The sequence below is a fragment of the Vipera berus genome (assembly GCF_964194415.1).
Source record: "Vipera berus genome assembly, chromosome: 1".
In the NCBI taxonomy this organism is placed as follows: domain Eukaryota; kingdom Metazoa; phylum Chordata; class Lepidosauria; order Squamata; family Viperidae; genus Vipera; species Vipera berus.
Window position 1 is genome coordinate 14,766,218 of NC_138202.1, and position 13,254 is coordinate 14,779,471.

Genomic DNA, 13,254 nt, shown 5'->3' on the forward strand with positions numbered 1-13,254 from the left:
GATTCACGGCTTACTCTGGAAGACCACATAGTGGCCGTGACTAGGGGGGCTTTCACCCAGGTTCGCCTGGTGCGCCAGCTGCGGCCCTATCTGGACCGGGATGCTTTGTGTACAGTCACTCATGCGCTCGTGACCTCTCGCCTTGACTACTGTAACGCTCTCTACATGGGGCTTCCCTTGAAGACCACTCGGAGGCTCCAACTGGTACAGAATGCGGCCACGAGAGTTGTCCTGGGAGTTTCCCGGTACTCCCATGTTACACCTTTGCTCCGCGAGCTGCATTGGTTACCAGTTGTCTTCCGGGTGAGGTTCAAGGTTCTAGTCATGATCTTTAAGTCCTTACATGGCATGGGTCCGGGTTACCTTGGGGACCACCTGCTGCCGGCGTCAACTTCCCTCCGCCCAGTACGTGCCCACAGAGAGGGCCTCCTCAGGGTGCCTCCGGTCGGGGAATGTCGACTGGTGGCCCCCAGGGGGAGGGCCTTCTCTGTGGGCGCTCCGGCATTATGGAACCAACTGCCGGTTGAGCTCCGGATGGCATCAGACCTCCGATCCTTCCGTCGCGGGTTGAAGACCCACTTATTTGAATTAGCTGGTCTGGCCTGATGGGGGAATATGGGTTTTTAAACTGATTTTTAGTATTTATTATTGTTGTTTTTAATCGGGCACTGGTTTAATTTCCTTTTAACTTTTGTATTGTTATTTATATATGCCCTGTGAACCTCCCTGAGTCCCTAGGGAGAAGGGCGGTATAGAAATCAAATAAAACTAAACTAAAACTAAACTAATTGTTGGAAGATTGTTTAAGCAGGGAAGCTGGCTAAGCTCCCAGCTCCTCAGACAACCCGTCTCCAGTGCCGCCATTGGCTGCCTCTAGGGCAGCAATAGGTTGCTTTAAACCTATTGGCTGCCACCTAGAGGCCAGGGTATAAATAGCTACATTCGCAGCCGTTTCTCAGTTCAGTTCCTGTAAGCAAATAAAGAATGATTCTTGCTGAACTCACTCGCCTTGTCTCATCAATCAAGCAACGAACCCAGTATATAACAGGTCTTTTTTTGGATTTGATGTAGGCCCAGTTGGGATAGCCACAAGTTAAGTTCTGAGGGCTTCCTTGATATGTTTTATTTATTTTGCTTTTTCATTATTTATTTTGCTTTTTCATTTTTTGCCGGTAGGCAAACTTTCAGCCCAGTAGTATAGGGTTCTGATCACTCCCATTTTGTGTTCCAGTGGGTGGTGAGAATCAAAATGTAGATATTGATTTGTATGTGTGGGTTTTCTGTAAACTTCAGTGTTAAGACTTCTGTCTTCAACAGGGCTGATATCAGCTAATAGTCAGGCTGCTTGTGAAGACAGTTTAGCAATTCCTAAACCCATGTTCAATACCACCCCAACATATTGTGCACAATGCAGCAGCCAAGGAGAGTTGTTGACTCTCGGTCTCCCACTTCATCACAAAGACCACCATCCCCCTACTCCCCTGCTGATCCAGATCTCCATCAAAAACAGAGACAAACCCTCCACACAGCCAAAGCCAAAATGGTCCTCAAGGACACATAGGGCTGGGAAATAAAGGGAAGGGGACATGCCCACCCCAGCCTAAAGCAGCCAATAGGAGTTATCATAGGAGTCACCTGACCATGCCAGCCATCAAATGGTTATTGGGAAATGAGAAACAGTGTTTTAGGATAAAAGAGGAAAAACTTGTGCTCTTTAAGGATAGTCTCTCTATGGCTGAGGATTGGAAGAAGGTGATCCTGTGAGGACACAGCACACACACACACACACACACACAAAGGTAGCCAGGGTGTGTTTGAGTCACAGCTAGGCACAAGTGAGGAATGGCTCTGAGTTGCATATCAGTTATTTATATTACAGGAGATCCTTGACTTATGACTGTAAGCCTGGAATTTCTGTTGGAAGTTATGATGATTGTAAGTCAAGGCATCCATGTGGCTGACCCAGTTTTATGACTTGTTTGCAGTGGTTGTTAAGTGAATGCCATAATTATAAACTGGGTGTTATGTATTGGGCTCAACTGTAACACCACGTGGTAAGCTGGAGCTAGCTAACGGCTCTCCAGCAACTCAGACTCCCCGTCTTCAGTGCTGCTATTGGCTGCCCCTAGGCAGCAATGGGTTGCTTTAAACCTATTGGCTGCTGCCTAGGGGCCAGACTATAAATTGCTGCAGGCTGCAGCCCAGTTCTCAATTCAGATCCTGCAAGCAAATAAACATGACCATTGCTGAACTCACTTGCTTTGTCTCCATTCCTGTGCAATGAACTCACTACACAACACTGGCGACAAAGGTGGGATCCTGCTTCTCCGAAAGAGCTGAAGTTCACTAGGGGAGAGGCAGTGCACGCCTGGTGGGAAAAGGCATTTCGGCTAGCTAGCCAGACATGCTAGCGACCACATGCTCAGTGGATCAGTCCCTGGGCATCGGAGAAGCAGGATCAGAAGATGCAGGAACCAGCCGAGAAGACCTGAAGAATGCCTAAGGTTGGAAGGCTGCGAGAGTTTGATATCAAGCGTCCGGAGGGATGGCCATCCTACTTGTCCCAGGTAGAAAACTACCTCCAGGCAAATCAGGTCGCAGAAGATGGGCTGAAGGCCACCATGCTGCTCTGTGGGTCCAGCCCAGCCACATTCGACCTGGCCGAAAATCTGTTTGCCCCGACGCCGCTGGAATCAGTCTCCTACGCTGAGCTTAAGAAGAAGCTAGGAGAACATTTCCAGCCGAAGATGTCGGTGATTGCTTGGTGTTACAAATTCGAACAGTGAATTTACACCTCTGGGTGTTTTTGGGAGTCAAAACTGACTGGATGAAGATATAGAGATATAGAGACATATACACCTTTAGAGGCTGCATAGTGTTAAAGCTGGTGAAGAGAGAAATGGAAGAATCCAACAATTACTTCTAAGACTTCTTTAGATTGCAGTAGTCTATGGTTTAAACTTAATTCTAAAAGGCCTTTGATTTGGGGTATCTGATAGCAATGCCTTGGCTTTAATTACACTAAGCAACTTAGTTCTTGAAAGGGCATCCCCTGACCCAGTCCAGCATCTTTGCTCCTGCAAAGGCTATTTGGATGTTGTGAAAGGTGAATAGAAAGTTGCTCCACTATCATCATTCAGTATTTAGAACAGTATTTCTTAACTTCAATTATTTTAAGATGCGTGGATTTCAACTCTCGGAATTCTTCTACCAGAATTCTGGGAGCTGAAGTCCACATATCTTAAAGTCACTAAGATTAAGAAATATTGATCTAGAAAGACAGCCAGTGGTCATCCTGGGCATCATGCGAAACATATAGAAAGAGGAAGACACTAATATGAAAATAGTGCCATTGTATGTGTTTAGAGCTATGTGTATGCACTGTAGGAAAACCTATAAACGACAAATGCAAAACTATGTAAGTGAGAGATGATGGTCTGTACCAGTCCTGAGTCATTCAAGAGTGTGGGAGTTCAGCAATTCAGGGCAAGTGAGGAAAAATACACCTTCTCCCTCATTACTTGCCTCAGGCTTCATCACAATACTGCAAACAATGTCATTCATGGCTCAGAAGTAGGTTAATGCTGTTCCAGGAGCAAGGAAAATGGATTTAGTCCAATTTTCCAGCCACACCGGAAATATGATTTGCAAAGAATAATGAGAGTAGTGATGCAGTTCTTCTGAACCAGACTTCTCCCTTCTGGTTCTTTCCAGATGTGCTGGGAATACAAAGCCCAGCATGCCCAGCCTGATGGTTATAGCTATTTGGGATGTGGCAGCTATAGTCCAAGTTGGGGGGGTTGTACAATGGCTCAGTGGTTAAAGATGCTGAGCTTGTCAGCTGACAGCCCAGGTTCGAGACTCAAGCACCACGCAACAGGGTGAGCTCCCATTACCTGCTACAGCTCATGCCCATTTAGCAGTTTGAAAGCAAGCAAATGCATATAGATAAATAGGTACCACTTCAGTGGGAAGATAACAGTGTTCCATGCACCTCGGCATATAGTCTTGCTGGTCACATGACCACAGAAATGTCTGACCTTTGGCTAAGAAACAGGGATGAATTACCACTGCCTAGAGTCAGGCACGACTGGACAGGGGCAACATTTATCTTTACCTTTATAGTCCAAAGTACAGCTGGAAAGGTTGAAAAAATGTCTTCTAAGCTGAAGTCTATTATATTTACTAGGAATAGCTATGGCCTGTTTCCTCGCCAAGTGAAAGTTTAATTTTTGAGATGCAGTACTGCAAAAATCTGAGATTTGTGATATTAAGGGAGGTTCCATACATGTTATAGTGCAGACATGTCAAACAAAAGGCCCGGGGGCCGGATCCGGCCCGCAAAGTGGTTTCATGTGGCCCGCGAAGCCATCCTGGAAACAGTGAGGGAATGGCCCTCACTGCCTTGGCCCTGGCCCAGAGACCCTCCTTCTGCCAGAGACCCTCAGATCTGTTCCACTCCTGCCCAGGCCCCCATAGGCACCCTTGATGCAAACGATGTAGAGCTGGCCATGCCCACCCAGTAGGCCATATGCACTCTAGCCACGCCCACCCAGTAGGTCATGCCCACCCTGGCCATACCCACCTGGCCCCCTGAGGGCAACCACAATGCTGATGCAGCCCTCAATGAAATTGAGTTTGACACCACTGTTATAGTGGGTTTGCTCGCCTGATACTTTTTCTTTTATATTTGCATATTTTAAAACTATTAAAGAAAGCCTGAAAGCTATCCAATAATGCTTCTTGCAATTTTCAAAAATAACCCTCCTCCTATCTGGAGCATATAGGAAAAAGAAGAGGAGCAGCAGGTACATCTGGGGGAGTGTCAAAATCTGCAAATTGGCAGGGATAGCGTGATGACTGAAATATCTATTTCAATGCCTTGTGCAACATTTTGCAGATTTTGACACATATGCACACACCCTTTGGAGAACAGCAATGCTGCTGTTGGAGGACAGTATTAGTCTATGGGTGCAGTTCTCCCTGCTGTCTCTAACAGCTGCTTAAAGTAGACATTAGTCTGGTTCCAAACGATACTCAGCTAACATCAAGCCATGGTTAGGAACTGTGGCTAATGCAATTCTTTTTTTTAACAATATTTTATTATTTTTTTATAACCACAAATCCTTAATATTTTATCAGCAACATGTTGTCTGGGTTCCAATATTTAGCTTTCTAATACATGTTAAAAAACTCCATTCTCTCTACCTCGTTTTTTTAGCCATTGATAAAATGTATCCCATGTTCTAAAGCAGGGGTGTCAAACTGCCGGCCTCTGGGCCAGACGCGTCACCAGGAAACCGTGCCCACCGCATTGGCGGCAATGAGGAAAAAGCTCCAATACATTGCGCGATGTCACGTGACGTCACGAGTTTGACATGTCTCTTCTTTCTCTTTCATTTTCAGTGTAAGTCTGTCCATTTCTGCACAGTCCAAAATTTTCTTAATTCTTCATCTTTCCAATGTTGAGCAATTCTCGCTGCAGTTAGTACATGTAACATTAAATATACACACTCTTTCACATAATTTCCTACAATTATACCTAACAAAAATAATTCTGGCTTAAAATCTACATGTTTTTTTTTGTCATTTTCTCTAACCATATATGTATTCTTGACCAAAATCTTTTGGCTTAGGGCATGTCCACCAAAGATGATAGTATGTGCCTGGTTTTTGTCTACATTTCCAACAATTACTAGACATATTTTTGAACATTTTTGCTAACCTCATAGATGTTAAATGCCATCTGTAAAATATTTTATACAGGTTTTCTTTGTAAGTCACCGCCTTTGTTATTTTAGCGTTTCTTTCCCAAAGGCTTTGCCAGTTTTCTAACTCTATGTTATGCCCAAAGTTTTTGCCTATATTATCATTGTTTCTTTAACTTGTTCCTCTTCTGTCTTTAAACTTAACATATACTATACAGTTTCTTAATCAATTTTTCATCTGATGTCAGTAATATCTGGTCAAATTCTGTCTGTTCTTTATAAAAACCAGATGATTTAGCATTTTTTTCATAGCTCGTTTGAATTTGCAGGTGTGGCCACCATGATAGATCAATGTCCTGTTCTTACAGTTCTTGTCTAGATTTTAGTTTCCCTTCAATATTCAAAATGTCTTTGTAAGTCACAATTTTCTCATAGTTAATCAGGTTTGGGTAAACAAACGCTTCTATTTTTTTTTTTAATTTTAATTCCATTTATATCCCGCCCTTCTCCGAAGACTCAGGGCGGCTTACAAGCTTAGCAGTTGAAAGCCATCCAGATATTTTCATGTAAATTTTCACTTTTACCTTTTCCCATTCTAGAAGAAGTGCATTTCTTATATAGTGGTTTTGAAAGTATCTATGTATTTTATTCCTCCCATACCATAGGAAGGCATGCCATCCAAGTTGAATGCCCTTCTAGGTATAGTAATCTTTTACTGTATGTCTAAGAGTTATCCATTCTTTTAACCACGTTAATACAGATGCTTGATAATATAAAGCCCAGTCTGGCAACCCAAATTTCTCCATTTTCTTTCACTTCTTGTAGCATTTTCAATCTAATTCTGGCTTTTTTTCCTTGCCAAATAAATTTCAAGATCAATGTATTTAATTCATCAAAGAATTTTTCCCCAGTTTTATAGTCATTGTTTGAAATAAAAAGAGTAATTTTGGTAAAATATTCATCTTCACCGTTGCTATACTCTCCCTAGCAGTGAAAGTTGTAGATTTTTCCATTTTTCCAAGTCTAGTTTTATTTGTTTTAATAATTTTACATAATTGTCTTCTTTTATTGTTGCACATCTTGCTGTTAAGTATATCCTCAAGTATTTAACTTTGTTAACTATTTGAAGATCTATTTTTTCTGATAACTGATTTTTTGGTTTATCTGTAAGGTTTTTGGTTATCACTTTGGTCTTTTCTCTGTTTATTTTCAATCCTGACATTTCTCCAAATTTTTCTATCTTTTTCAGAAGCTTGAGGCTTGTCTCAAGTGGGTCTTCTAATAGAAAAACCAAGTCATCTGCGAATGCTTGTTGTTTATGTTTTTCATCTTTTATCTCCATTCCTTTGATTTCTGAGTCTTGCCTAATATTTCTATTCAATGCTTCCAGTGTTAATATAAATAATAATGGGGATAATGGACATTCTTGTCTTGTGCCTTTTTTAATATTAAAATTTTCTGTAAAATCTCCATTTACGATTACTTTAGCTATTTGTCTATGATAAATTGTTTTAATTATATTTATAAAGCTTTCTCCAAAGTCCATTTTGTTTAATTGTTGAATCATAAATTGCCAATTTACGTTATCAAAAGTCTTCTGTGCATCTAGAAATATTAGCACCATCTGCTTCCCTTGGTACATTTAAAAGTATTCCAAAGTATCTAAAATCATTCTTAAATTATTTTTTATTTGTCTCTTAGGTAAAAAACCATTTTGGTCTGTATGTATAAATTCAGTCAAAAATCTCTTTAATCTTCTGCTATTATTGAAGCAAAAATTTTATAGTCCACGTTTAATAGGGATATTGGTCTATAATTCTTTATGTGTGTCAAGTCTGAATCTTCTTCGGGTATTAAAATAACGTTGGCTTCTATCCAAGTATTTGGTATTCTAGCCTCTAAAAGTACCTCAATACACAGTTCTTTCATTAATGGGCTTAATGTATCTTGTAGGCATGTATAAAACTCTGCAGGTAACCCATCTGAAGCCAGGGTCTTATCATTTTTTTTCTTTTTATGATCTCTGTTACCTCCATCATTGATATTTTTTTCAATGACATGTTTTGGATGTCCTCTGAAATTTTTGGTAAGTCAGCTTCTTTATGTATTGCTTTATTTTTTCTTGAGAAGTTTCTTCTGTGTTATAAAGTGTCTTGTAAAAGTCTTTATTTTTTAAATTATGTCATTTTGGAATTGTAAATCGCCTTTTGAACCTTGCAATTTATTTATCAATTTATTTTCTCTTTCTTTTTTCAGTTTGTATGGTAACCACCTATCCGGTTTATTAGCATTTTCAAAAAGGTTTTGTTTTGCCCTTTTAATTTGTTGGGCCATTTTTTCAGTCTCTGCTAAGTTGAATTTATGTTTTATTATATCCATTTGCTTTTTAAGAGTTTTCTTTTGTGCATCTCTTTGTAGTTCTGATTCCAATTTTATAAATTCCTCTAACTTCGTTTGTTGTTGCTTTTTTTCTTTATTCTTTTTCACCATGTAAGTTATAGCCAGGCCTCTAAAATATGCTTTAGCTATATGCCACACATTTTGAAGCGATGTCTCTTCTTTTTTGTTTATTTTAAAGAAAAAATCCATTTCCTTTGTTGCTATTTCTTTAAATTGAGATTTAAAGAAATTTCTTTAAATTGCTATTTCTTTAAATTGAGCCTTGGTGGAGCGGTGGGCTAATGCCTCCTTAAGTAACACCAGCTGCCTGCAATTAGTGCAGGTTCGAGTCCCACCAGGCTCAAGGTTGACTCAGCCTTCCATCCTTCCGAGGTAGGTAAAATGAGGACCCAGATTGTTGGGGGCAATTAAGCTGACTTTGTAATAATGCCGCTTGGGGTGTGTGTGAAAGCCCTAATAAGCAGGCATATACATAGAATGAAGGCTACTGCTAAGCTTGTAAGCCGCCCTGAGTCTTCGGAGAAGGGCGGGATATAAATGGAATTAAAAAAATAAATAAATCTTTCTCTTTCAGTAAAGATTGATTCAGAGACCATCTTAGTTTTTTCTTACCTCCTCTTTATAGGATTATGGTCTGCCCGTATATTGGTTTATCTCGATATCTTGTATTTGTTGTTGTTAGCTGCGAAGTCGTGTCCGACCCATCGCGACCCTATGGACAACATTCCTCCAGGCCTTCCTGTCTTCTACCATCTTCTGGAGTCCATTTAAGCTCACGCCTACTGCTTCAGTGACTCCATCCAGCCACCTCATTCTCTGTCGTCCCCTTCTTCTATTGCCCTCGATCTTTCCCAGCATTAGGCTCTTCTCCAGTGAGTCCTTCCTTCTCATTAGGTGGCCAAAGTATTTGAGTTTTAGCTTCAGGATCTGGCCTTCTAAAGAGCAGTCAGGATTGATCTCCTCTAGGACTGACCGGTTTGATCGCCTTGCGGTCCAAGGGACTCGCAGGAGTCTTCTCCAGCACCATAGTTCAAAGGCCTCAATTCTTTGGCGCTCAGCCTTTCTTATGGTCCAACTTTCACTGCCATACATTGCAACTGGGAAGACCATAGCCTTGACTATACGCACTTTTGTTGACAGGGTGATGTCTCTGCTTTTTAGTGTGCTGTCTAGATTTGCCATGGCTTTCCTCCCCAGGAGCAAGCGTCTTTTAATTTCTTGGCTACAGTCCCCATCTGCAGTGATCTTGGAGCCCAGGAAAACAAAATCTGTCACTACCTCCATTTCTTCCCCATCTATTTGCCAGGAATTGAGAGGGCCAGATGCCATGATCTTGGTTTTCTTAATGTTAAGTTTCAACCCAAGTTTTGCACTCTCCTTCTTCACCCGCAACAAGAGGCTCTTTAGTTCTTCTTCACTTTCTGCCATTAGAGTGGTATCATCTGCGTATCTTAGGTTGTTGATATTTCTTCCGGCAATCTTAATTCCAACTTTTGATTCATCTAGCCCTGCCTTTCTCATGATGTGCTCTGCATATAAGTTAAATAGGCAGGGCGACAGTATACAGCCTTGCCGGACTCCTTTCCCAATTTTGAACCAATCAGTGGTTCCGTGTCCAGTTCTCACTGTTGCTTCTTGACCCGCATATAGGTTTCTCAAGAGACAAATAAGATGGTCTGGTACTCCCATCTCTTTAAGAACTTGCCACAGTTTGTTATGATCCACACAATCAAAGGCTTTAGCATAGTCAATGAAGCAGAAGTAGATGTTTTTCTGGAACTCCCTAGCTTTCTCCATGATCCAGCGTATGTTGGAAATTTGATCTCTAGTTCCTCTGCCTCTTCGAAATCCTGCCTGTACTTCTGGTAGTTCTCGATCCACATACTGCTGAAGTCTAGCTTGTAGGATTTTAAGCATGACTTTACTAGCATGAGAAATGAGTGCAATGGTGCGATAGTTTGAACATTCTTTGGCACTGCCTTTCTTTGGAATTGGAATGTAAACTGATCTTTTCCAATCCTGTGGCCACTGTTGAGTTTTCCAAATTTGCTGGCAAATTGAGTGTAGCACTTTTACTGCACTGTCTTTTAAGATTTTGAATAGCTCAGCTGGAATACTGTCACCTCCACTAGCTTTGTTGTTGCTCAGCTTTTCTAAGGCCCACTTCACCTCACATTCTAGGATGTCTGGCTCGAGGTCAGTGACCACCTCATTGTGATTATCTGGGACGTTAAGCTCATTCTTGTATAGTTCTTCTGTGTAATTTTGCCACCTCTTCTTAATCTCTTCTGCCTCTGTTAGGTCCCTGCCATTTTGGTCCTTTATCATGCCCATTTTTGCATGAAACGTTCCCTTCATCTCTCCAATTTTCTTGAAAAGATCTCTGGTCCTCCCTATTCTATTGTTTTCTTCTATTTCTTTGCACTGTTCATTTAAGAAGGCATTCTTATCTCTTCTAGCTATTCTCTGGAATTCTGCATTCAATTGGGCATATCTATGTTTTTCTCCCTTGCCTTTCGCTTCCCTCCTTTCCTCAGCTATTTGCAAAGCTTCCTCAGACAGCCATTTTGCTTTCTTGCATTTCTTTTTCTTTGGGATGGTTTTGGTTGCTACCTGTTGTACAATGTCGCGAACCTCTGTCCATAGTTCTTCAGGCACTCTGTCTATCAGATCTAATTCCTTAAATCTATTTGTCACCTCTACTGTATATTCAACAGGGATATGATTTAATTCATACCTGAGTGGCCTAGTGCTTTTCCCTACTTTCTTCAGTTTAAGCCTAAACTTTGCAAGGAGAAGCTCATGGTCTGAGCCACAGTCAGTTCCTGGTCTTGTTTTTACCGACTGTATAGAGCTTCTCCATCTTTGGCTGCAGAGCATATAGTCAATCTGATTTCTGTGTTGACCGTCTGGTGATGTCCATGTGTAGAGCCGTCTCTTGGGTTGTTGGAAAAGAGTGTTTGCTATGACCATCGTATTCTCTTGACAAAATTCTATCAGCCTGTGCCCTGCTTCATTTTGTACTCCAAGGCCAAACTTGCCTGTTATTCCAGTTATCTTTTGGCTTCCTACTTTAGCATTCCAATCCCCCATGATGATAAGGACATCATTTTTTGGTGTTACTTCTATAAGGTGCTGTAGGGCTTCATAGAACCGGTCAATTTCATCCTCTTCAGCACTGGTGGTTGGGGCATAGACTTGGACTACTGTGATATTGAATGGTTTGCCTTGGATTCGAACTGAGATCATTCTGTCATTTTGAGGATTGTATCCCAGTATTGATTTTCCTACTCTTTTATTGACTATGAAGGCTACTCCATTTCTTCTGAGGGATTCTTGCCCGCAGTAGTATACCTGATGGTCATCTGAATTAAATTCACCCATTCCTGTCCATTTTAGTTCGCTGATACCTAAGATGTCGATGTTCAGTCTTGTCATCTCTTGTTTGACCACGTCCAGCTTTCCTTGATTCATGGATCTTACATTCCAGGTTCCTATGGAGAAAAAATCTTTACAGCATCGGACTTTCCTTTCACCACCAGACATATCCACAGCTGAGCGTCCTTTCGGCTTTGGCCCAGTCGCTTCATTCTTTCTGGCGCTACTAGTACTAGCCCTCTGCTCTTCCCCAGTAGCATATTGGACGCCTTCCGACCTGAGGGGCTCATCTTCCAGCGTCATATCGTTTTGTCTTTTGGTACTGTCCATAGGGTTTTCATGGCAAAGATACTGGAGTGGGTTGCCATTTCCTTCTCCAGTGGATCACGTTTTGTCAGAACTCTCAGCTATGACCTGTCCGTCTTGGGTGGCCCTGCACGGCATAGCTCATAGCTTCATTGAATTACGCAAGCCCCTTCGCCACGACAAGGCAGTAATCCATGAAGGGGATATCTTGTATAATCATGCTTAATTTAGGGGATATCCATATCATATCAGTTCTGGACCATGATTTGTGCCTGTTTGAGTAAAATGTATATTATGATTTTTTTTTTGGTTCTTTTCTCTCCATATATCCTGTACACAGATTTCTTCTGCTATTTTAAAGAAAGTCTTAGGTAGTATATTCCTTCCTTTTTTCCCTATTTTACTACTTCTATAATCCAGCTTCCCGTCTACAATTCCATTAAGGTCTCCCATTAAGCAAATATTTTGATATTCCAATTCCTCAATTTTTTATGTAATGTTTGATAAAATTCTTCTGGTTTGTTATCAGGTGCATATATTGCTACCGTCAGTATCTGTTTTTGATTTATCATTATTTCCACCATTAATATTCTTCCCTCTTCATCTGCATAGATTTGTTTGGGGTTCATTGTCTCTTTAATATATAAAGCTATTCCTCTTTTAGGGGCGCGGTGGCTCAGTGGGTTAGGACGCTGAGCTTGTCGAGCAGAAGGTCGGCAGTTTGGCGGGTTGAATCCTGAGTGCCGCGTAACAGAGTGAGCGCCTGTTACTCGTCCCAGCTTCTGCCAACCTAGCAGTTCGAAAGCACGTAAAAATGCAAGTAGAAAAATAGGGACCACTACGGTGGGAAGGTAACAGCGTTCCGTGCGCCTTTGGCGTCTAGTCATGCCGGCCACATGACCACGGAGACGTCCTCGGACAAGCGCTGGCTCTTCGGCTTTGAAACGGAGATGAGCACCGGCCCCTTTCGTTGGAAACGACTAGCACGCATGTGCAGAGGAACCTTTACCTTTACCTTATTCCTCTTTTCTTTTGTTGTGCTACTGTGAAGTGGAGTTTCCTGATTTTTGGTTGTTCCAACAGTTTATAGTGTTGTTTCTTAATATGTGTTTCTTGCAGATATATTATATCCATTTTAAATTTTTGTAGTCATGTAAAAAAAAATTCTTTTTGCAGGGGAGTTCAATCCATTTATATTCATCAAGAGAATCCCATTTTCCTTCTCCATCTCCTTCAGTTATATTTAGGTTTTATTCTCCTAGTTGTTCGTATCTGTCTCTGTTCTCTTGCTTTTGCCCCTTCGTCTATGTTTGTGTTTTCTGTTTCTTCTTCCCTTGGTTTGGCTGCTCCTTCTATTGCTATCTCTTCCTGTTTTTTTGCTTCTCTCTCTGCACAAAATTCCGGACTTTCGCCTTTCTAAAAAAGCTCTGTAACTTTTATAGAACTGTATTGCCTTGAGTAC

General features: G+C 41.4%; 1 protein-coding gene across 1 annotated transcript in view; it reads left to right on the forward strand.

The window, feature by feature from the left end:
- The window catches only part of UNC13A (unc-13 homolog A), a gene marked incomplete at both ends in the record, with an annotated part of 151,259 nt that overhangs the window by 26,300 nt on the left and 111,705 nt on the right, over positions 1-13,254 (forward strand). The window lies entirely within an intron of this gene.